This window comes from Rhinoderma darwinii, chromosome 3, assembly GCF_050947455.1.
Source record: "Rhinoderma darwinii isolate aRhiDar2 chromosome 3, aRhiDar2.hap1, whole genome shotgun sequence".
Lineage (NCBI taxonomy): Eukaryota > Metazoa > Chordata > Amphibia > Anura > Rhinodermatidae > Rhinoderma > Rhinoderma darwinii.
Window position 1 is genome coordinate 415,448,533 of NC_134689.1, and position 24,727 is coordinate 415,473,259.

General features: G+C 35.9%; 15 non-coding genes across 15 annotated transcripts; all 15 read left to right on the forward strand.

Annotated features, from left to right (window-relative positions):
- The first annotated feature begins 60 nt into the window (after positions 1 to 60).
- Positions 61 to 132, forward strand: TRNAQ-CUG (transfer RNA glutamine (anticodon CUG)). The gene has a single exon. It is a non-coding gene; the product is annotated as a tRNA-Gln (tRNA).
- A 617-nt stretch (positions 133 to 749) lies between these two features.
- On the forward strand, positions 750 to 821 carry TRNAQ-CUG (transfer RNA glutamine (anticodon CUG)). The gene has a single exon. It is a non-coding gene; the product is annotated as a tRNA-Gln (tRNA).
- A 1,299-nt stretch (positions 822 to 2,120) lies between these two features.
- Positions 2,121 to 2,192, forward strand: TRNAQ-CUG (transfer RNA glutamine (anticodon CUG)). Its single transcript has one exon. It is a non-coding gene; the product is annotated as a tRNA-Gln (tRNA).
- A 617-nt stretch (positions 2,193 to 2,809) lies between these two features.
- TRNAQ-CUG (transfer RNA glutamine (anticodon CUG)) lies at positions 2,810 to 2,881 on the forward strand. The gene has a single exon. It is a non-coding gene; the product is annotated as a tRNA-Gln (tRNA).
- Positions 2,882 to 3,498: 617 nt separating this feature from the next.
- On the forward strand, positions 3,499 to 3,570 carry TRNAQ-CUG (transfer RNA glutamine (anticodon CUG)). Its single transcript has one exon. It is a non-coding gene; the product is annotated as a tRNA-Gln (tRNA).
- A 2,420-nt stretch (positions 3,571 to 5,990) lies between these two features.
- On the forward strand, positions 5,991 to 6,062 carry TRNAQ-CUG (transfer RNA glutamine (anticodon CUG)). The gene has a single exon. It is a non-coding gene; the product is annotated as a tRNA-Gln (tRNA).
- Positions 6,063 to 6,679: 617 nt separating this feature from the next.
- On the forward strand, positions 6,680 to 6,751 carry TRNAQ-CUG (transfer RNA glutamine (anticodon CUG)). Its single transcript has one exon. It is a non-coding gene; the product is annotated as a tRNA-Gln (tRNA).
- A 1,981-nt stretch (positions 6,752 to 8,732) lies between these two features.
- Positions 8,733 to 8,804, forward strand: TRNAQ-CUG (transfer RNA glutamine (anticodon CUG)). The gene has a single exon. It is a non-coding gene; the product is annotated as a tRNA-Gln (tRNA).
- Positions 8,805 to 10,103: 1,299 nt separating this feature from the next.
- TRNAQ-CUG (transfer RNA glutamine (anticodon CUG)) lies at positions 10,104 to 10,175 on the forward strand. The gene has a single exon. It is a non-coding gene; the product is annotated as a tRNA-Gln (tRNA).
- Positions 10,176 to 11,474: 1,299 nt separating this feature from the next.
- On the forward strand, positions 11,475 to 11,546 carry TRNAQ-CUG (transfer RNA glutamine (anticodon CUG)). Its single transcript has one exon. It is a non-coding gene; the product is annotated as a tRNA-Gln (tRNA).
- A 1,299-nt stretch (positions 11,547 to 12,845) lies between these two features.
- On the forward strand, positions 12,846 to 12,917 carry TRNAQ-CUG (transfer RNA glutamine (anticodon CUG)). The gene has a single exon. It is a non-coding gene; the product is annotated as a tRNA-Gln (tRNA).
- A 617-nt stretch (positions 12,918 to 13,534) lies between these two features.
- On the forward strand, positions 13,535 to 13,606 carry TRNAQ-CUG (transfer RNA glutamine (anticodon CUG)). Its single transcript has one exon. It is a non-coding gene; the product is annotated as a tRNA-Gln (tRNA).
- Positions 13,607 to 18,328: 4,722 nt separating this feature from the next.
- TRNAQ-CUG (transfer RNA glutamine (anticodon CUG)) lies at positions 18,329 to 18,400 on the forward strand. The gene has a single exon. It is a non-coding gene; the product is annotated as a tRNA-Gln (tRNA).
- Positions 18,401 to 19,699: 1,299 nt separating this feature from the next.
- Positions 19,700 to 19,771, forward strand: TRNAQ-CUG (transfer RNA glutamine (anticodon CUG)). The gene has a single exon. It is a non-coding gene; the product is annotated as a tRNA-Gln (tRNA).
- Positions 19,772 to 24,479: 4,708 nt separating this feature from the next.
- TRNAQ-CUG (transfer RNA glutamine (anticodon CUG)) lies at positions 24,480 to 24,551 on the forward strand. Its single transcript has one exon. It is a non-coding gene; the product is annotated as a tRNA-Gln (tRNA).
- Positions 24,552 to 24,727: the final 176 nt, after the last annotated feature.

Below are 24,727 nucleotides of genomic sequence, written 5' to 3' on the forward strand. Positions count from 1 at the left end.
ATTGTAATTACACGTACTGCCTGTTTAGTAGAAATATCCAAACTGCACTCTATTGTCAAGGGTTCCATGGTGTAATGGTTAGCACTCTGGACTCTGAATCCAGCAATCCGAGTTCAACTCTCAGTGGGACCTTGCCACAGTTTAATTCATTCTGAGTGTTATCCTTTTTAAATGAGGTATTGTATTGATAGTGATTGTTGTACGCCATAAACACGATTTAACAACAAAAAAATTGTGATAATATTCTCTTGTAGAGATAATTAAACCAATGTAATTGAGAGCATATGAAATCAACAAATTTAAAGAGTCTTTTTATGGCATGTAATGCAAACACTGGCTCTACTTCCAGCTCGTAGTGTGTTCAGTACAGACAGACCTTGGAAATTAGTATTATCCACATTGTAGATTATCCAAATGGAAACTAATTTACAGTCTTTTTGCCTTGGCAGTAGCTGCCTGACACTGGTTACAACAGTTAAGTTTTCAGTCAACTGAAATTCATAATTTCATTTCTCAGTTTTTTCCCATTGAGTTGTTAATAGTATTTTCCCTTTCCAAATGCAGGGTTCTAGCTTTTGTTATATAACCGCAATAGAAAATAATTGTACATCTTGGTGATCATGCAGGCACAGAAGCTATGCCCTCTTGATTATTGTGGGAGGTCGATTTTGAATGATAGCCAACGTGTTATTGTAATTACACGTACTGCCTGTTTAGTAGAAATATCCAAACTGCACTCTATTGTAAAGGGTTCAATGGTGTAATGGTTAGCACTCTGGACTCTGAATCCAGCAATCCGAGTTCAACTCTCGGTGGGACCTTGCCACAGTTTAATTCATTCTGAGTGTTATCCTTTTTTAATGAGGTATTGTATTGATAGTGATTGTTGTTAGCCATAAACACGATTTAACAACAAAAAAAATTTGATAATATTCTCTTGTAGAGATAATTAAACCAATGTAATTGAGAGCATATGAAATCAACAAATTTAAAGAGTCTTTTTATGGCATGTAATGCAAACACTGGCTCTACTTCTAGCTCGTAGTGTGTTCAGTACAGACAGACCTTGGAAATTAGTATTATCCACATTGTAGATTATCCAAATGGAAACTAATTTACAGTCTTTTTGCCTTGGCAGTAGCTGCCTGACACTGGTTACAACAGTTAAGTTTTCAGTCAACTGAAATTCATAATTTCATTTCTCAGTTTTTTCCCATTGAGTTGTTAATAGTATTTTCCCTTTCCAAATGCAGGGTTCTAGCTTTTGTTATATAACCGCAATATAAAATAATTGTACATCTTGGTGATCATGCAGGCACAGAAGCTATGCCCTCTTGATTATTGTGGGAGGTCGATTTTGAATGATAGCCGACCTGTTATTGTAATTACACGTACTGCCTGTTTAGTAGAAATATCCAAACTGCACTCTATTGTCAAGGGTTCCATGGTGTAATGGTTAGCACTCTGAATCCAGCAATCCGAGTTCAACTCTCGGTGGGACCTTGCCACAGCATAATTCCTTCTGAGTGTAATCCTTTTTCAATGAAGTATTGTATTGATAGTAATTGTTGTACGCCATAAACATGATTTAACAACAAATAAAAAGTGATAATATTCTCTCGTAGAGATAATTAAACCAATGTAATTGAGGGCATATAAAATTAACAAATTTAAAGAGTATTTTTATGGCATGTAATGCAAACACTGGCTCTACTTCCAGCTCGTAGTGTGTTCAGTACAGACAGACCTTGGAAATTAGTATTATCCACATTGTAGATTATCCAAATGGAAACTAATTTACAGTCTTTTTGCCTTGGCAGTAGCTGCCTGACACTGGTTACAACAGTTAAGTTTTCAGTCAACTGAAATTCATAATTTCATTTCTCAGTTTTTTCCCATTGAGTTGTTAATAGTATTTTCCCTTTCCAAATGCAGGGTTCTAGCTTTTGTTATATAACCGCAATAGAAAATAATTGTACATCTTGGTGATCATGCAGGCACAGAAGCTATGCCCTCTTGATTATTGTGGGAGGTCGATTTTGAATGATAGCCGACGTGTTTTTGTAATTACACGTACTGCCTGTTTAGTAGAAATATCCAAACTGCACTCTATTGTCAAGGGTTCCATGGTGTAATGGTTAGCACTCTGGACTCTGAATCCAGCAATCCGAGTTCAACTCTTGGTGGGACCTTGCCACAGTTTAATTCATTCTGAGTGTTATCCTTTTTTAATGAGGTATTGTATTGATAGTGATTGTTGTACGCCATAAACACGATTTAACAACAAAAAAAATGTGATAATATTCTCTTGTAGAGATAATTAAACCAATGTAATTGAGAGCATATGAAATCATCAAATTTAAAGAGTCTTTTTATGGCATGTAATGCAAACACTGGCTCTACTTCCAGCTCGTAGTGTGTTCAGTACAGACAGACCTTGGAAATTAGTATTATCCACATTGTAGATTATCCAAATGGAAACTAATTTACAGTCTTTTTGCCTTGGCAGTAGCTGCCTGACACTGGTTACAACAGTTAAGTTTTCAGTCAACTGAAATTCATAATTTCATTTCTCAGTTTTTTCCCATTGAGTTGTTAATAGTATTTTCCCTTTCCAAATGCAGGGTTCTAGCTTTTGTTATATAACCGCAATAGAAAATAATTGTACATCTTGGTGATCATGCAGGCACAGAAGCTATGCCCTCTTGATTATTGTGGGAGGTCGATTTTGAATGATAGCCGACGTGTTATTGTAATTACACGTACTGCCTGTTTAGTAGAAATATCCAAACTGCACTCTATTGTCAAGGGTTCCATGGTGTAATGGTTAGCACTCTGGACTCTGAATCCAGCAATCCGAGTTCAACTCTCGGTGGGACCTTGCCACAGTTTAATTCATTCTAAGTGTTATCCTTTTTTAATGAGGTATTGTATTGATAGTGATTGTTGTACGCCATAAACACGATTTAACAACAAAAAAAATGTGATAATATTCTCTTGTAGAGATAATTAAACCAATGTAATTGAGAGCATATGAAATCAACAAATTTAAAGAGTCTTTTTATGGCATGTAATGCAAACACTGGCTCTACTTCCAGCTCGTAGTGTGTTCAGTACAGACAGACCTTGGAAATTAGTATTATCCACATTGTAGATTATCCAAATGGAAACTAATTTACAGTCTTTTTGCCTTGGCAGTAGCTGCCTGACACTGGTTACAACAGTTAAGTTTTCAGTCAACTGAAATTCATAATTTCATTTCTCAGTTTTTTCCCATTGAGTTGTTAATAGTATTTTCCCTTTCCAAATGCAGGGTTCTAGCTTTTGTTATATAACCGCAATAGAAAATAATTGTACATCTTGGTGATCATGCAGGCACAGAAGCTATGCCCTCTTGATTATTGTGGGAGGTCGATTTTGAATGATAGCCGACGTGTTATTGTAATTACACGTACTGCCTGTTTAGTAGAAATATCCAAACTGCACTCTATTGTCAAGGGTTCCATGGTGTAATGGTTAGCACTCTGGACTCTGAATCCAGCAATCTGAGTTCAACTCTCGGTGGGACCTTGCCACAGTTTAATTCATTCTGAGTGTTATCCTTTTTTAATGAGGTATTGTATTGATAGTGATTGTTGTTAGCCATAAACACGATTTAACAACAAAAAAAATGTGATAATATTCTCTTGTAGAGATAATTAAACCAATGTAATTGAGAGCATATGAAATCAACAAATTTAAAGAGTCTTTTTATGGCATGTAATGCAAACACTGGCTCTACTTCCAGCTCGTAGTGTGTTCAGTACAGACAGACCTTGGAAATTAGTATTATCCACATTGTAGATTATCCAAATGGAAACTAATTTACAGTCTTTTTGCCTTGGCAGTAGCTGCCTGACACTGGTTACAACAGTTAAGTTTTCAGTCAACTGAAATTCATAATTTCATTTCTCAGTTTTTTCCCATTGAGTTGTTAATAGTATTTTCCCTTTCCAAATGCAGGGTTCTAGCTTTTGTTATATAACCGCAATAGAAAATAATTGTACATCTTGGTGATCATGCAGGCACAGAAGCTATGCCCTCTTGATTATTGTGGGAGGTCGATTTTGAATGATAGCCGACGTGTTATTGTAATTACACGTACTGCCTGTTTAGTAGAAATATCCAAACTGCACTCTATTGTCAAGGGTTCCATGGTGTAATGGTTAGCACTCTGAATCCAGCAATCCGAGTTCAACTCTCGGTGGGACCTTGCCACAGTTTAATTCCTTCTGAGTGAAATCCTTTTTCAATGAGGTATTGTATTGATAGTTATTGTTGTACGCCATAAACACGATTTAACAACAAAAAAAATGTGATAATATTCTCTCATAGAGATAATTAAACCAATGTAATTGAGGGCATATAAAATTAACAAATTTAAAGAGTATTTTTATGGCATGTAATGCAAACACTGGCTCTACTTCCAGCTCGTAGTGTGTTCAGTACAGACAGACCTTGGAAATTAGTATTATCCACATTGTAGATTATCCAAATGGAAACTAATTTACAGTCTTTTTGCCTTGGCAGTAGCTGCCTGACACTGGTTACAACAGTTAAGTTTTCAGTCAACTGAAATTCATAATTTCATTTCTCAGTTTTTTCCCATTGAGTTGTTAATAGTATTCCGGGTTCAACTCTCGGTGGGACCTTGCCACAGTTTAATTCATTCTGAGTGTTATCCTTTTTTAATGAGGTATTGTATTGATAGTGATTGTTGTTAGCCATAAACACGATTTAACAACAAAAAAAATGTGATAATATTCTCTTGTAGAGATAATTAAACCAATGTAATTGAGAGCATATGAAATCAACAAATTTAAAGAGTCTTTTTATGGCATGTAATGCAAACACTGGCTCTACTTCCAGCTCGTAGTGTGTTCAGTACAGACAGACCTTGGAAATTAGTATTATCCACATTGTAGATTATCCAAATGGAAACTAATTTACAGTCTTTTTGCCTTGGCAGTAGCTGCCTGACACTGGTTACAACAGTTAAGTTTTCAGTCAACTGAAATTCATAATTTCATTTCTCAGTTTTTTCCCATTGAGTTGTTAATAGTATTTTCCCTTTCCAAATGCAGGGTTCTAGCTTTTGTTATATAACCGCAATATAAAATAATTGTACATCTTGGTGATCATGCAGGCACAGAAGCTATGCCCTCTTGATTATTGTGGGAGGTCGATTTTGAATGATAGCCGACCTGTTATTGTAATTACACGTACTGCCTGTTTAGTAGAAATATCCAAACTGCACTCTATTGTCAAGGGTTCCATGGTGTAATGGTTAGCACTCTGAATCCAGCAATCCAAGTTCAACTCTCGGTGGGACCTTGCCACAGTATAATTCCTTCTGAGTGTAATCCTTTTTCAATGAGGTATTGTATTGATAGTAATTGTTGTACGCCATAAACATGATTTAACAACAAATAAAAAGTGATAATATTCTCTCGTAGAGATAATTAAACCAATGTAATTGAGGGCATATAAAATTAACAAATTTAAAGAGTATTTTTATGGCATGTAATGCAAACACTGGCTCTACTTCCAGCTCGTAGTGTGTTCAGTACAGACAGACCTTGGAAATTAGTATTATCCACATTGTAGATTATCCAAATGGAAACTAATTTACAGTCTTTTTGCCTTGGCAGTAGCTGCCTGACACTGGTTACAACAGTTAAGTTTTCAGTCAACTGAAATTCATAATTTCATTTCTCAGTTTTTTCCCATTGAGTTGTTAATATTATTTTCCCTTTCCAAATGCAGGGTTCTAGCTTTTGTTATATAACCGCAATAGAAAATAATTGTACATCTTGGTGATCATGCAGGCACAGAAGCTATGCCCTCTTGATTATTGTGGGAGGTCGATTTTGAATGATAGCCGACGTGTTTTTGTAATTACACGTACTGCCTGTTTAGTAGAAATATCCAAACTGCACTCTATTGTCAAGGGTTCCATGGTGTAATGGTTAGCACTCTGGACTCTGAATCCAGCAATCCGAGTTCAACTCTCGGTGGGACCTTGCCACAGTTTAATTCATTCTGAGTGTTATCCTTTTTTAATGAGGTATTGTATTGATAGTGATTGTTGTTAGCCATAAACACGATTTAACAACAAAAAAAATGTGATAATATTCTCTTGTAGAGATAATTAAACCAATGTAATTGAGAGCATATGAAATCAACAAATTTAAAGAGTCTTTTTATGGCATGTAATGCAAACACTGGCTCTACTTCCAGCTCGTAGTGTGTTCAGTACAGACAGACCTTGGAAATTAGTATTATCCACATTGTAGATTATCCAAATGGAAACTAATTTACAGTCTTTTTGCCTTGGCAGTAGCTGCCTGACACTGGTTACAACAGTTAAGTTTTCAGTCAACTGAAATTCATAATTTCATTTCTCAGTTTTTTCCCATTGAGTTGTTAATATTATTTTCCCTTTCCAAATGCAGGGTTCTAGCTTTTGTTATATAACCGCAATAGAAAATAATTGTACATCTTGGTGATCATGCAGGCACAGAAGCTATGCCCTCTTGATTATTGTGGGAGGTCGATTTTGAATGATAGCCGACGTGTTATTGTAATTACACGTACTGCCTGTTTAGTAGAAATATCCAAACTGCACTTTATTGTCAAGGGTTCCATGGTGTAATGGTTAGCACTCTGGACTCTGAATCCAGCAATCCGAGTTCAACTCTCGGTGGGACCTTGCCACAGTTTAATTCATTCTGAGTGTTATACTTTTTTAATGAGGTATTGTATTGATAGTGATTGTGGTTAGCCATAAACACGATTTAACAACAAAAAAAATGTGATAATATTCTCTTGTAGAGATAATTAAACCAATGTAATTGAGAGCATATGAAATCAACAAATTTAAAGAGTCTTTTTATGGCATGTAATGCAAACACTGGCTCTACTTCCAGCTCGTAGTGTGTTCAGTACAGACAGACCTTGGAAATTAGTATTATCCACATTGTAGATTATCCAAATGGAAACTAATTTACAGTCTTTTTGCCTTGGCAGTAGCTGCCTGACACTGGTTACAACAGTTAAGTTTTCAGTCAACTGAAATTCATAATTTCATTTCTCAGTTTTTTCCCATTGAGTTGTTAATAGTATTTTCCCTTTCCAAATGCAGGGTTCTAGCTTTTGTTATATAACCGCAATAGAAAATAATTGTACATCTTGGTGATCATGCAGGCACAGAAGCTATGCCCTCTTGATTATTGTGGGAGGTCGATTTTGAATGATAGCCGACCTGTTATTGTAATTACACGTACTGCCTGTTTAGTAGAAATATCCAAACTGCACTCTGTTGACAAGGGTTCCATGGTGTAATGGTTAGCACTCTGAATCTAGCAATCCGAGTTCATCTCTCGGTGGGACCTTGCCACAGTTTAATTCCTTCTGAGTGTAATCCTTTTTCAATGAGGTATTGTATTGATAGTTATTGTTGTACGCCATAAACACGATTTAACAACAAAAAAAATGTGATAATATTCTCTTGTAGAGATAATTAAACCAATGTAATTGAGAGCATATGAAATCAACAAATTTAAAGAGTCTTTTTATGGCATGTAATGCAAACACTGGCTCTACTTCCAGCTCGTAGTGTGTTCAGTACAGACAGACCTTGGAAATTAGTATTATCCACATTGTAGATTATCCAAATGGAAACTAATTTACAGTCTTTTTGCCTTGGCAGTAGCTGCCTGACACTGGTTACAACAGTTAAGTTTTCAGTCAACTGAAATTCATAATTTCATTTCTCAGTTTTTTCCCATTGAGTTGTTAATAGTATTTTCCCTTTCCAAATGCAGGGTTCTAGCTTTTGTTATATAACCGCAATAGAAAATAATTGTACATCTTGGTGATCATGCAGGCACAGAAGCTATGCCCTCTTGATTATTGTGGGAGGTCGATTTTGAATGATAGCCGACCTGTTATTGTAATTACACGTACTGCCTGTTTAGTAGAAATATCCAAACTGCACTCTATTGTCAAGGGTTCCATGGTGTAATGGTTAGCACTCTGAATCCAGCAATCCGAGTTCAACTCTCGGTGGGACCTTGCCACAGTATAATTCCTTCTGAGTGTAATCCTTTTTCAATGAGGTATTGTATTGATAGTAATTGTTGTACGCCATAAACATGATTTAACAACAAATAAAAAGTGATAATATTCTCTCGTAGAGATAATTAAACCAATGTAATTGAGGGCATATAAAATTAACAAATTTAAAGAGTATTTTTATGGCATGTAATGCAAACACTGGCTCTACTTCCAGCTCGTAGTGTGTTCAGTACAGACAGACCTTGGAAATTAGTATTATCCACATTGTAGATTATCCAAATGGAAACTAATTTACAGTCTTTTTGCCTTGGCAGTAGCTGCCTGACACTGGTTACAACAGTTAAGTTTTCAGTCAACTGAAATTCATAATTTCATTTCTCAGTTTTTTCCCATTGAGTTGTTAATATTATTTTCCCTTTCCAAATGCAGGGTTCTAGCTTTTGTTATATAACCGCAATAGAAAATAATTGTACATCTTGGTGATCATGCAGGCACAGAAGCTATGCCCTCTTGATTATTGTGGGAGGTCGATTTTGAATGATAGCCGACATGTTTTTGTAATTACACGTACTGCCTGTTTAGTAGAAATATCCAAACTGCACTTTATTGTCAAGGGTTCCATGGTGTAATGGTTAGCACTCTGGACTCTGAATCTAGCAATCCGAGTTCAACTCTCGGTGGGACCTTGCCACAGTTTAATTCATTCTGAGTGTTATACTTTTTTAATGAGGTATTGTATTGATAGTGATTGTGGTTAGCCATAAACACGATTTAACAACAAAAAAAATGTGATAATATTCTCTTGTAGAGATAATTAAACCAATGTAATTGAGAGCATATGAAATCAACAAATTTAAAGAGTCTTTTTATGGCATGTAATGCAAACACTGGCTCTACTTCCAGCTCGTAGTGTGTTCAGTACAGACAGACCTTGGAAATTAGTATTATCCACATTGTAGATTATCCAAATGGAAACTAATTTACAGTCTTTTTGCCTTGGCAGTAGCTGCCTGACACTGGTTACAACAGTTAAGTTTTCAGTCAACTGAAATTCATAATTTCATTTCTCAGTTTTTTCCCATTGAGTTGTTAATAGTATTTTCCCTTTCCAAATGCAGGGTTCTAGCTTTTGTTATATAACCGCAATAGAAAATAATTGTACATCTTGGTGATCATGCAGGCACAGAAGCTATGCCCTCTTGATTATTGTGGGAGGTCGATTTTGAATGATAGCCGACCTGTTATTGTAATTACACGTACTGCCTGTTTAGTAGAAATATCCAAACTGCACTCTGTTGACAAGGGTTCCATGGTGTAATGGTTAGCACTCTGAATCTAGCAATCCAAGTTCATCTCTCGGTGGGACCTTGCCACAGTTTAATTCCTTCTGAGTGTAATCCTTTTTCAATGAGGTATTGTATTGATAGTTATTGTTGTACGCCATAAACACGATTTAACAACAAAAAAAATGTGATAATATTCTCTTGTAGAGATAATTAAACCAATGTAATTGAGAGCATATGAAATCAACAAATTTAAAGAGTCTTTTTATGGCATGTAATGCAAACACTGGCTCTACTTCCAGCTCGTAGTGTGTTCAGTACAGACAGACCTTGGAAATTAGTATTATCCACATTGTAGATTATCCAAATGGAAACTAATTTACAGTCTTTTTGCCTTGGCAGTAGCTGCCTGACACTGGTTACAACAGTTAAGTTTTCAGTCAACTGAAATTCATAATTTCATTTCTCAGTTTTTTCCCATTGAGTTGTTAATAGTATTTTCCCTTTCCAAATGCAGGGTTCTAGCTTTTGTTATATAACCGCAATAGAAAATAATTGTACATCTTGGTGATCATGCAGGCACAGAAGCTATGCCCTCTTGATTATTGTGGGAGGTCGATTTTGAATGATAGCCGACGTGTTATTGTAATTACACGTACTGCCTGTTTAGTAGAAATATCCAAACTGCACTCTATTGTCAAGGGTTCCATGGTGTAATGGTTAGCACTCTGGACTCTGAATCCAGCAATCCGAGTTCAACTCTCGGTGGGACCTTGCCACAGTTTAATTCATTCTGAGTGTTATCCTTTTTTAATGAGGTATTGTATTGATAGTGATTGTTGTTAGCCATAAACACGATTTAACAACAAAAAAAATGTGATAATATTCTCTTGTAGAGATAATTAAACCAATGTAATTGAGAGCATATGAAATCAACAAATTTAAAGAGTCTTTTTATGGCATGTAATGCAAACACTGGCTCTACTTCCAGCTCGTAGTGTGTTCAGTACAGACAGACCTTGGAAATTAGTATTATCCACATTGTAGATTATCCAAATGGAAACTAATTTACAGTCTTTTTGCCTTGGCAGTAGCTGCCTGACACTGGTTACAACAGTTAAGTTTTCAGTCAACTGAAATTCATAATTTCATTTCTCAGTTTTTTCCCATTGAGTTGTTAATAGTATTTTCCCTTTCCAAATGCAGGGTTCTAGCTTTTGTTATATAACCGCAATATAAAATAATTGTACATCTTGGTGATCATGCAGGCACAGAAGCTATGCCCTCTTGATTATTGTGGGAGGTCGATTTTGAATGATAGCCGACCTGTTATTGTAATTACACGTACTGCCTGTTTAGTAGAAATATCCAAACTGCACTCTATTGTCAAGGGTTCCATGGTGTAATGGTTAGCACTCTGAATCCAGCAATCCGAGTTCAACTCTCGGTGGGACCTTGCCACAGTATAATTCCTTCTGAGTGTAATCCTTTTTCAATGAGGTATTGTATTGATAGTAATTGTTGTACGCCATAAACATGATTTAACAACAAATAAAAAGTGATAATATTCTCTCGTAGAGATAATTAAACCAATGTAATTGAGGGCATATAAAATTAACAAATTTAAAGAGTATTTTTATGGCATGTAATGCAAACACTGGCTCTACTTCCAGCTCGTAGTGTGTTCAGTACAGACAGACCTTGGAAATTAGTATTATCCACATTGTAGATTATCCAAATGGAAACTAATTTACAGTCTTTTTGCCTTGGCAGTAGCTGCCTGACACTGGTTACAACAGTTAAGTTTTCAGTCAACTGAAATTCATAATTTCATTTCTCAGTTTTTTCCCATTGAGTTGTTAATATTATTTTCCCTTTCCAAATGCAGGGTTCTAGCTTTTGTTATATAACCGCAATAGAAAATAATTGTACATCTTGGTGATCATGCAGGCACAGAAGCTATGCCCTCTTGATTATTGTGGGAGGTCGATTTTGAATGATAGCCGACGTGTTTTTGTAATTACACGTACTGCCTGTTTAGTAGAAATATCCAAACTGCACTTTATTGTCAAGGGTTCCATGGTGTAATGGTTAGCACTCTGGACTCTGAATCCAGCAATCCGAGTTCAACTCTCGGTGGGACCTTGCCACAGTTTAATTCATTCTGAGTGTTATACTTTTTTAATGAGGTATTGTATTGATAGTGATTGTGGTTAGCCATAAACACGATTTAACAACAAAAAAAATGTGATAATATTCTCTTGTAGAGATAATTAAACCAATGTAATTGAGAGCATATGAAATCAACAAATTTAAAGAGTCTTTTTATGGCATGTAATGCAAACACTGGCTCTACTTCCAGCTCGTAGTGTGTTCAGTACAGACAGACCTTGGAAATTAGTATTATCCACATTGTAGATTATCCAAATGGAAACTAATTTACAGTCTTTTTGCCTTGGCAGTAGCTGCCTGACACTGGTTACAACAGTTAAGTTTTCAGTCAACTGAAATTCATAATTTCATTTCTCAGTTTTTTCCCATTGAGTTGTTAATAGTATTTTCCCTTTCCAAATGCAGGGTTCTAGCTTTTGTTATATAACCGCAATAGAAAATAATTGTACATCTTGGTGATCATGCAGGCACAGAAGCTATGCCCTCTTGATTATTGTGGGAGGTCGATTTTGAATGATAGCCGACCTGTTATTGTAATTACACGTACTGCCTGTTTAGTAGAAATATCCAAACTGCACTCTGTTGACAAGGGTTCCATGGTGTAATGGTTAGCACTCTGAATCTAGCAATCCGAGTTCATCTCTCGGTGGGACCTTGCCACAGTTTAATTCCTTCTGAGTGTAATCCTTTTTCAATGAGGTATTGTATTGATAGTTATTGTTGTACGCCATAAACACGATTTAACAACAAAAAAAATGTGATAATATTCTCTCGTAGAGATAATTAAACCAATGTAATTGAGGGCATATAAAATTAACAAATTTAAAGAGTATTTTTATGGCATGTAATGCAAACACTGGCTCTACTTCCAGCTCGTAGTGTGTTCAGTACAGACAGACCTTGGAAATTAGTATTATCCACATTGTAGATTATCCAAATGGAAACTAATTTACAGTCTTTTTGCCTTGGCAGTAGCTGCCTGACACTGGTTACAACAGTTAAGTTTTCAGTCAACTGAAATTCATAATTTCATTTCTCAGTTTTTTCCCATTGAGTTGTTAATATTATTTTCCCTTTCCAAATGCAGGGTTCTAGCTTTTGTTATATAACCGCAATAGAAAATAATTGTACATCTTGGTGATCATGCAGGCACAGAAGCTATGCCCTCTTGATTATTGTGGGAGGTCGATTTTGAATGATAGCCGACGTGTTTTTGTAATTACACGTACTGCCTGTTTAGTAGAAATATCCAAACTGCACTCTATTGTCAAGGGGTCCATGGTGTAATGGTTAGCACTCTGGACTCTGAATCCAGCAATCCGAGTTCAACTCTCGGTGGGACCTTGCCACAGTTTAATTCATTCTGAGTGTTATCCTTTTTTAATGAGGTATTGTATTGATAGTGATTGTTGTACGCCATAAACACGATTTAACAACAAAAAAAATGTGATAATATTCTCTTGTAGAGATAATTAAACCAATGTAATTGAGAGCATATGAAATCAACAAATTTAAAGAGTCTTTTTATGGCATGTAATGCAAACACTGGCTCTACTTCCAGCTCGTAGTGTGTTCAGTACAGACAGACCTTGGAAATTAGTATTATCCACATTGTAGATTATCCAAATGGAAACTAATTTACAGTCTTTTTGCCTTGGCAGTAGCTGCCTGACACTGGTTACAACAGTTAAGTTTTCAGTCAACTGAAATTCATAATTTCATTTCTCAGTTTTTTCCCATTGAGTTGTTAATAGTATTTTCCCTTTCCAAATGCAGGGTTCTAGCTTTTGTTATATAACCGCAATAGAAAATAATTGTACATCTTGGTGATCATGCAGGCACAGAAGCTATGCCCTCTTGATTATTGTGGGAGGTCGATTTTGAATGATAGCCGACGTGTTATTGTAATTACACGTACTGCCTGTTTAGTAGAAATATCCAAACTGCACTCTATTGTCAAGGGTTCCATGGTGTAATGGTTAGCACTCTGGACTCTGAATCCAGCAATCCGAGTTCAACTCTCGGTGGGACCTTGCCACAGTTTAATTCATTCTGAGTGTTATCCTTTTTTAATGAGGTATTGTATTGATAGTGATTGTTGTTAGCCATAAACACGATTTAACAACAAAAAAAATGTGATAATATTCTCTTGTAGAGATAATTAAACCAATGTAATTGAGAGCATATGAAATCAACAAATTTAAAGAGTCTTTTTATGGCATGTAATGCAAACACTGGCTCTACTTCCAGCTCGTAGTGTGTTCAGTACAGACAGACCTTGGAAATTAGTATTATCCACATTGTAGATTATCCAAATGGAAACTAATTTACAGTCTTTTTGCCTTGGCAGTAGCTGCCTGACACTGGTTACAACAGTTACGTTTTCAGTCAACTGAAATTCATAATTTCATTTCTCAGTTTTTTCCCATTGAGTTGTTAATAGTATTTTCCCTTTCCAAATGCAGGGTTCTAGCTTTTGTTATATAACCGCAATAGAAAATAATTGTACATCTTGGTGATCATGCAGGCACAGAAGCTATGCCCTCTTGATTATTGTGGGAGGTCGATTTTGAATGATAGCCGACCTGTTATTGTAATTACACGTACTGCCTGTTTAGTAGAAATATCCAAACTGCACTCTATTGTCAAGGGTTCCATGGTGTAATGGTTAGCACTCTGAATCCAGCAATCCGAGTTCAACTCTCGGTGGGACCTTGCCACAGTATAATTCCTTCTGAGTGTAATCCTTTTTCAATGAGGTATTGTATTGATAGTAATTGTTGTACGCCATAAACATGATTTAACAACAAATAAAAAGTGATAATATTCTCTCGTAGAGATAATTAAACCAATGTAATTGAGGGCATATAAAATTAACAAATTTAAAGAGTATTTTTATGGCATGTAATGCAAACACTGGCTCTACTTCCAGCTCGTAGTGTGTTCAGTACAGACAGACCTTGGAAATTAGTATTATCCACATTGTAGATTATCCAAATGGAAACTAATTTACAGTCTTTTTGCCTTGGCAGTAGCTGCCTGACACTGGTTACAACAGTTAAGTTTTCAGTCAACTGAAATTCATAATTTCATTTCTCAGTTTTTTCCCATTGAGTTGTTAATAGTATTTTCCCTTTCCAAATGCAGGGTTCTAGCTTTTGTTATATAACCGCAATAGAAAATAATTGTACATCTTGGTGATCATGCAGGCACAGAAGCTATGCCCTCTTGATTATTGTGGGAGGTCGATTTTGAATGATAGCCGACCTGTTATTGTAATTACACGTACTGCCTGTTTAGTAGAAATATCCAAACTGCACTCTGTTGACAAGGGTTCCATGGTGTAATGGTTAGCACTCTGAATCTAGCAATCCGAGTTCATCTCTCGGTGGGACCTTGCCACAGTTTAATTCCTTCTGAGTGTAATCCTTTTTCAATGAGGTATTGTATTGATAGTTATTGTTGTACGCCATAAACACGATTTAACAACAAAAAAAATGTGATAATATTCTCTCGTAGAGATAATTAAACCAATGTAATTGAGAGCATATGAAATCAAAAAATTTAAAGAGTATTTTTATGGCATGTAATGCAAACACTGGCTCTACTTCCAGCTCGTAGTGTGTTCAGTACAGACAGACCTTGGAAATTAGTATTATCCACATTGTAGATTATCCAAATGGAAACTAATTTACAGTCTTTTTGCCTTGGCAGTAGCTGCCTGACACTGGTTACAACAGTTAAGTTTTCAGTCAACTGAAATTCATAATTTCATTTCTCAGTTTTTTCCCATTGAGTTGTTAATATTATTTTCCCTTTCCAAATGCAGGGTTCTAGCTTTTGTTATATAACCGCAATAGAAAATAATTGTACATCTTGGTGATCATGCAGGCACAGAAGCTATGCCCTCTTGATTATTGTGGGAGGTCGATTTTGAATGATAGCCGACGTGTTATTGTAATTACACGTACTGCCTGTTTAGTAGAAATATCCAAACTGCACTTTATTGTCAAGGGTTCCATGGAGTAATGGTTAGCACTCTGGACTCTGAATCCAGCAATCCGAGTTCAACTCCCGGTGGGACCTTGCCACAGTTTAATTAATTCTGAGTGTTATACTTTTTTAATGAGGTATTGTATTGATAGTGATTGTTGTACGCCATAAACACGATTTAACAACAAAAAAAATTTGATAATATTCTCTTGTAGAGATAATTAAACCAATGTAATTGAGAGCATATGAAATCAACAAATTTAAAGAGTCTTTTTATGGCATGTAATGCAAACACTGGCTCTACTTCCAGCACGTAGTGTGTTCAGTACAGACAGACCTTGGAAATTAGTATTATCCACATTGTAGATTATCCAAACGGAAAATAATTTACAGTCTTTTTGCCTTGGCAGTAGCTGCCTGACACTGGTTACAACAGTTAAGTTTTCAGTCAACTGAAATTCATAATTTCATTTCCCAGTTTTTTCCCATTGAGTTGTTAATAGTATTTTCCCTTTCCAAATGCAGGGTTCTAGCTTTTGTTATATAACCGCAATAGAAAATAATTGTACATCTTGGTGATCATGCAGGCACAGAAGCTATGCCCTCTTGATTATTGTGGGAGGTCGATTTTGAATTATAGCCGACCTGTTATTGTAATTACACGTACTGCCTGTTTAGTAGAAATATCCAAACTGCACTCTATTGTCAAGGATTCCATGGTGTAATGGTTAGCACTCTGAATCCAGCAATGTGAGTTCAACTCTCGGTGGGACCTTGCCACAGTATAATTCCTTCTGAGTGTAATCCTTTTTCAATGAGGTATTGTATTGATAGTAATTGTTGTACGCCATAAACATGATTTAACAACAAATAAAAAGTGATAATATTCTCTCGTAGAGATAATTAAACCAATGTAATTGAGGGCATATAAAATTAACAAATTTAAAGAGTATTTTTATGGCATGTAATGCAAACACTGGCTCTACTTCCAGCTCGTAGTGTGTTCAGTACAGACAGACCTTGGAAATTAGTATTATCCACATTGTAGATTATCCAAATGGAAACTAATTTACAGTCTTTTTGCCTTGGCAGTAGCTGCCTGACACTGGTTACAACAGTTAAGTTTTCAGTCAACTGAAATTCATAATTTCATTTCTCAGTTTTTTCCCATTGAGTTGTTAATAGTATTTTCCCTTTCCAAATGCAGGGTTCTAGCTTTTGTTATATAACCGCAATAGAAAATAATTGTACATCTTGGTGATCATGCAGGCACAGAAGCTATGCCCTCTTGATTATTGTGGGAGGTCGATTTTGAATGATAGCCGACCTGTTATTGTAATTACACGTACTGCCTGTTTAGTAGAAATATCCAAACTGCACTCTGTTGACAAGGGTTCCATGGTGTAATGGTTAGCACTCTGAATCTAGCAATCCGAGTTCATCTCTCGGTGGGACCTTGCCACAGTTTAATTCCTTCTGAGTGTAATCCTTTTTCAATGAGGTATTGTATTGATAGTTATTGTTGTACGCCATAAACACGATTTAACAACAAAAAAAATGTGATAATATTCTCTCGTAGAGATAATTAAACCAATGTAATTGAGAGCATATGAAATCAAAAAATTTAAAGAGTATTTTTATGGCATGTAATGCAAACACTGGCTCTACTTCCAGCTCGTAGTGTGTTCAGTACAGACAGACCTTGGAAATTAGTATTATCCACATTGTAGATTATCCAAATGGAAACTAATTTACAGTCTTTTTGCCTTGGCAGTAGCTGCCTGACACTGGTTACAACAGTTAAGTTTTCAGTCAACTGAAATTCATAATTTCATTTCTCAGTTTTTTCCCATTGAGTTGTTAATATTATTTTCCCTTTCCAAATGCAGGGTTCTAGCTTTTGTTATATAACCGCAATAGAAAATAATTGTACATCTTGGTGATCATGCAGGCACAGAAGCTATGCCCTCTTGATTATTGTGGGAGGTCGATTTTGAATGATAGCCGACGTGTTATTGTAATTACACGTACTGCCTGTTTAGTAGAAATATCCAAACTGCACTTTATTGTCAAGGGTTCCATGGAGTAATGGTTAGCACTCTGGACTCTGAATCCAGCAATCCGAGTTCAACTCCCGGTGGGACCTTGCCACAGTTTAATTAATTCTGAGTGTTATACTTTTTTAATGAGGTATTGTATTGATAGTGATTGTTGTACGCCATAAACACGATTTAACAACAAAAAAATTTGATAATATTCTCTTGTAGAGATAATTAAACCAATGTAATTGAGAGCATATGAAATCAACAAATTTAAAGAGTCTTTTTATGGCATGTAATGCAAACACTGGCTCTACTTCCAGCACGTAGTGTGTTCAGTACAGACAGACCTTGGAAATTAGTATTATCCACATTGTAGATTATCCAAATGGAAACTAATTTACAGTCTTTTTGCCTTGGCAGTAGCTGCCTGACACTGGTTACAACAGTTAAGTTTTCAGTCAACTGAAATTCATAATTTCATTTCTCAGTTTTTTCCCATTGAGTTGTTAATAGTATTTTCCCTTTCCAAATGCAGGGTTCTAGCTTTTGTTATATAACCGCAATATAAAATAATTGTACATCTTGGTGATCATGCAGGCACAGAAGCTATGCCCTCTTGATTATTGTGGGAGGTCGATTTTGAATGATAGCCGACCTGTTATTGTAATTACACGTACTGCCTGTTTAGTACAAATATCCAAACTGGACTCTGTTGCCCAGGGTTCCATGGTGTAATGGTTAGCACTCTGGACTCTGAATCCAGCAATCCGAGTTCAACTCTCGGTGGGACCTTGCCACAGTTTAATTCATTCTGAGTGTTATCCTTTTTTAATGAGGTATTGTATTGATAGTGATTGTTGTACGCCATAAACACGATTTAACAACAAAAAAAATGTGATAATATTCTCTTGTAGAGATAATTAAACCAATGTAATTGGGAGCATATGAAATCAACAAATTTAAAGAGTCTTTTTATGGCATGTAATGCAAACACTGGCTCTACTTCCAGCTCGTAGTGTGTTCAGTACAGACAGACCTTGGAAATTAGTATTATCCACATTGTAGATTATCCAAACGGAAAATAATTTACAGTCTTTTTGCCTTGGCAGTAGCTGCCTGACACTGGTTACAACAGTTAAGTTTTCAGTCAACTGAAATTCATAATTTCATTTCCCAGTTTTTTCCCATTGAGTTGTTAATAGTATTTTCCCTTTCCAAATGCAGGGTTCTAGCTTTTGTTATATAACCGCAATAGAAAATAATTGTACATCTTGGTGATCATGCAGGCACAGAAGCTATGCCCTCTTGATTATTGTGGGAGGTCGATTTTGAATTATAGCCGACCTGTTATTGTAATTACACGTACTGCCTGTTTAGTAGAAATATCCAAACTGCACTCTATTGTCAAGGATTCCATGGTGTAATGGTTAGCACTCTGAATCCAGCAATGTGAGTTCAACTCTCGGTGGGACCTTGCCACAGTTTAATCCCTTCTGAGTGTAATCCTTTTTCAATGAGGTATTGTATTGATAGTTATTGTTGTACGCCATAAACACGATTTAACAACAAAAAAATTGTGATAATATTCTCTCGTAGAGATAATTAAACCAATGTAATTGAGGGCATATAAAATTAACACATTTAAAGAGTATTTTTATGGCATGTAATGCAAACACTGGCTCTACTTCGAGCTCGTAGGGTGTTCAGTACAGACAGACCTTGGAAATTAGTATTATCCACATTGTAGATTATCCAAATGGAATCTCATTTACAGTCTTATTGCCTTGGCAGTAGCTGCCTGACACTGGTTACAACAGTTAAGTTTTCAGTCAACTGAAATTCATAATTTCATTTCCCAGTTTTTTCCCATTGAGTTGTTAATAGTATTTTCCCTTTCCAAATGCAGGATTCTAGCTTTTGTTATATAACCGCAATAGAAAATAATTGTACATCTTGGTGATCATGCAGGCACAGAAGCTATGCCCTCTTGATTATTGTGGGAGGTCGATTTTGAATGATAGCCGACGTGTTATTGTAATTACACGTACTGCCTGTTTAGTAGAAATATCCAAACTGCACTCTATTGTCAATGGTTCCATGGTGTAAAGGTTAGCACTCTGGACTCTGAATCCAGCAATCCGAGTTCAACTCTCGGTGGGACCTTGCCACAGTTTAATTCATTCTGAGTGTAGTCCTTTTTTAATGAGGTATTGTATTGATAGTGATTGTTGTACGCCATAAACACGATTTAACAACAAAAAAAATGTGATAATATTCTCTCGTAGAGATAATTAAACCAATGTAATTGAGGGCATATAAAATTAACAAATTTAAAGAGCCTTTTTATGGCATGTAATGCAAACACTGGCTCTACTTCCAGCTCATAGTGTGTTCAGTACAGACAGACCTTGGAAATTAGTATTATCCACATTGTAGATTATCCAAATGGAAACTAATTTACAGTCTTTTTGCCTTGGCAGTAGCTGCCTGATACTGGTTACAACAGTTAAGTTTTCAGTCAACTGAAATTCATAATTTCATTTCCCAGTTTTTTCCCATTGAGTTGTTAATAGTATTTTCCCTTTCCAAATGCAGGGTTCTAGCTTTTGTTATATAACCGCAATAGAAAATAATTGTACATCTTGGTGATCATGCAGGCACAGAAGCTATGCCCTCTTGATTATTGTGGGAGGTCGATTTTGAATGATAGCCGACGTGTTATTGTAATTACACGTACTGCCTGTTTAGTAGAAATATACAAACTGCACTCTATTGTCAAGGGTTCCATGGTGTAATGGTTAGCACTCTGAATCCAGCAATCCGAGTTCAACTCTCGGTGGGACCCTGCAACAGTTTAATTCCTTCTGAGTGTAATCCTTTTTCAATGAGGTATTGTATTGATAGTTATTGTTGTACGCCATAAACACGATTTAACAACAAAAAATATGTGATAATATTCTCTCGTAGAGATAAGTAAAGCAATGTAATTGAGGGCATATAAAATTAACACATTTAAAGAGTATTTTTATGGCATGTAATGCAAACACTGGCTCTACTTCCAGCTCGTAGTGTGTTCAGTACAGACAGACCTTGGAAATTAGTATTATCCACATTGTAGATTATCCAAATGGAAACTAATTTACAGTCTTTTTGCCTTGGCAGTAGCTGCCTGACACTGGTTACAACAGTTAAGTTTTCAGTCAACTGAAATTCATAATTTCATTTCTCAGTTTTTTCCCATTGAGTTGTTAATAGTATTTTCCCTTTCTAAATGCAGGGTTCTAGCTTTTGTTATATAACCGCAATAGAAAATAATTGTACATCTTGGTGATCATGCAGGCACAGAAGCTATGCCCTCTTGATTATTGTGGGAGGTCGATTTTGAATGATAGCCGACCTGTTATTGTAATTACACGTACTGCCTGTTTAGTAGAAATATCCAAACTGCACTCTATTGGCAAGGGTTCCATGGTGTAATGGTTAGCACTCTGAATCCAGCAATCCGAGTTCAACTCTCGGTGGGACCTTGACACAGTTTAATTCCTTCTGAGTGTAATCCTTTTTCAATGAGGTATTGTATTGATAGTGATTGTTGTTCGCCATAAACACGATTTAACAACAAAAAAATGTGATAATATTCTCTCGTAGAGATAATTAAACAAATGTAATTGAGGGCATATAAAATGAACAAATTTAAAGAGTCTTTTTATGGCATGTAATGCAAACACTGGCTCTACTTTCAGCTCGTAGGGTGTTCAGTACATACAGACCTTGGAAATTAGTATTATCCACATTGTAGATTATCCAAATGGAAACTCATTTACAGTCTTTTTGCCTTGGCAGTAGCTGCCTGACACTGGTTACAACAGTTAAGTTTTCAGTCAACTGAAATTAATAATTTCATTTCTCAGTTTTTTCCCATTGAGTTGTTAATATTATTTTCCCTTTCCAAATGCAGGGTTCTAGCTTTTGTTATATAACCACAATAGAAAATAATTGTACATCTTGGTGATCATGCAGGCACAGAAGCTATGCCCTCTTGATTATTGTGGGAGGTCGATTTTGAATGATAGCCGACGTGTTATTGTAATTACATGTACTGCCTGTTTAGTAGAAATATCCAAACTGCACTCTATTGTCAATGGTTCCATGGTGTAATGGTTAGCACTCTGAATCCAGCAATCCGAGTTCAACTCTCGGTGGGACCCTGCAACAGTTTAATTCCTTCTGAGTGTAATCCTTTTTCAATGAGGTATTGTATTGATAGTTATTGTTGTACGCCATAAACACGATTTAACAACAAAAAATATGTGATAATATTCTCTCGTAGAGATAAGTAAACCAATGTAATTGAGGGCATATAAAATTAACACATTTAAAGAGTATTTTTATGGCATGTAATGCAAACACTGGCTCTACTTCCAGCTCGCAGTGTGTTCAGTACAGACAGACCTTGGAAATTAGTATTATCCACATTGTAGATTATCCAAATGGAAACTAATTTACAGTCTTTTTGCCTTGGCAGTAGCTGCCTGACACTGGTTACAACAGTTAAGTTTTCAGTCAACTGAAATTCATAATTTCATTTCTCAGTTTTTTCCCATTGAGTTGTTAATAGTATTTTCCCTTTCTAAATGCAGGGTTCTAGCTTTTGTTATATAACCGCAATAGAAAATAATTGTACATCTTGGTGATCATGCAGGCACAGAAGCTATGCCCTCTTGATTATTGTGGGAGGTCGATTTTGAATGATAGCCGACCTGTTATTGTAATTACACGTACTGCCTGTTTAGTAGAAATATCCAAACTGCACTCTATTGGCAAGGGTTCCATGGTGTAATGGTTAGCACTCTGAATCCAGCAATCCGAGTTCAACTCTCGGTGGGACCTTGCCACAGTTTAATTCATTCTGAGTGTAATCCTTTTTTAATGAGGTATTGTATTGATAGTGATTGTTGTACGCCATAAACACGATTTAACAACAAAAAAAATGTGATAATATTCTCTCGTAGAGATAATTAAACCAATGTAATTGAGGGCATATAAAATTAACAAATTTAAAGAGTCTTTTTATGGCATGTAATGCAAACACTGGCTCTACTTCCAGCTCGTAGTGTGTTCAGTACAGACAGACCTTGGAAATTAGTATTATCCACATTGTAGATTATCCAAATGGAAACGAATTTACAGTCTTTTTGCCTTGGCAGTAGCTGCCTGATACTGGTTACAACAGTTAAGTTTTCAGTCAACTGAAATTCATAATTTCATTTCCCAGTTTTTTCCCATTGAGTTGTTAAGAGTATTTTCCCTTTCCAAATACAGGGTTCTAGCTTTTGTTATATAACCGCAATAGAAAATAATTGTACATCTTGGTGATCATGCAGGCACAGAAGCTATGCCCTCTTGATTATTGTGGGAGGTCGATTTTGAATGATAGCCGACCTGTTATGGTAATTACACGTACTGCCTATTTTGTAGAAATATCCAAACTGCACTCTATTGTCAAGGGTTCCATGGTGTAATGGTTAGCACTCTGAATCCAGCAATCCGAGTTCAACTCTCGGTGGGACCTTGACAAAGTTTAGTTCCTTCTGAGTGTAATCCTTTTTCAATGAGGTATTGTATTGATAGTTATTGTTGTACGCCATAAACACGATTTAACAACAAAAAAAATGTGATAATATTCTCTCGTAGAGATTATTAAACCAATGTAATTGAGGGCATATAAAATGAACAAATTTAAAGAGTCTTTTTATGGCATGTAATGCAAACACTGGCTCTACTTCCAGCTCGTAGGGTGTTCAGTACAGACAGACCTTGGAAATTAGTATTATCCACATTGTAGATTATCCAAATGGAAACTCATTTACAGTCTTTTTGCCTTGGCAGTAGCTGCCTGACACTGGTTACAACAGTTAAGTTTTCAGTCAACTGAAATTAATAATTTCATTTCTCAGTTTTTTCCCATTGAGTTGTTAATAGTATTTTCCCTTTCCAAATGCAGGGTTCTAGCTTTTGTTATATAACCGCAATAGAAAATAATTGTACATCTTGGTGATCATGCAGGCACAGAAGCTATGCCCTCTTGATTATTGTGGGATGTCGATTTTGAATGATAGCCAACCTGTTATTGTAATTACACGTACTGCCTGTTTAGTAGAAATATCCAAACTGCACTCTATTGTCAAGGGTTCCATGGTGTAATGGTTAGCACTCTGAATCCAGCAATCCGAGTTCAACTCTCGGTGGGACCTTGCCACAGTTTAATTTATTCTGAGTGTAATCCTTTTTTAATGAGGTATTGTATTGATAGTGATTGTTGTACGCCATAAACACGATTTAACAACAAAAAAAATGTGATAATATTCTCTTGTAGAGATAATTAAACCAATGTAATTGAGAGCATATGAAATCAACAAATTTAAAGAGTCTTTTTATGGCATGTAATGCAAACACTGGCTCTACTTCCAGCTCATAGTGTGTTCAGTACAGACAGACCTTGGAAATTAGTATTATCCACATTGTAGATTATCCAAATGGAAACTAATTTACAGTCTTTTTGCCTTGGCAGTAGCTGCCTGACACTGGTTACAACAGTTAAGTTTTCAGTCAACTGAAATTCATAATTTCATTTCCCAGTTTTTTCCCATTGAGTTGTTAAGAGTATTTTCCCTTTCCAAATACAGGGTTCTAGCTTTTGTTATATAACCGCAATAGAAAATAATTGTACATCTTGGTGATCATGCAGGCACAGAAGCTATGCCCTCTTGATTATTGTGGGAGGTCGATTTTGAATGATAGCCGACCTGTTATTGTAATTACACGTACTGCCTGTTTAGTAGAAATATCCAAACTGCACTCTATTGTCAAGGGTTCCATGGTGTAATGGTTAGCACTCTGGACTCTGAATCCAGCAATCCGAGTTCAACTCTCGGTGGGACCGTGTAATCCTTTTTCAATGAGGTATTGTATTGATAGTAATTGTTGTACGCCATAAACATGATTTAACAACAAAAAAAAAGTGATAATATTCTCTCGTAGAGATAATTAAACCAATGTAATTGAGGGCATATGAAATTAACAAATTTAAAGAGTTTTTTTATGACATGTAATGCAAAC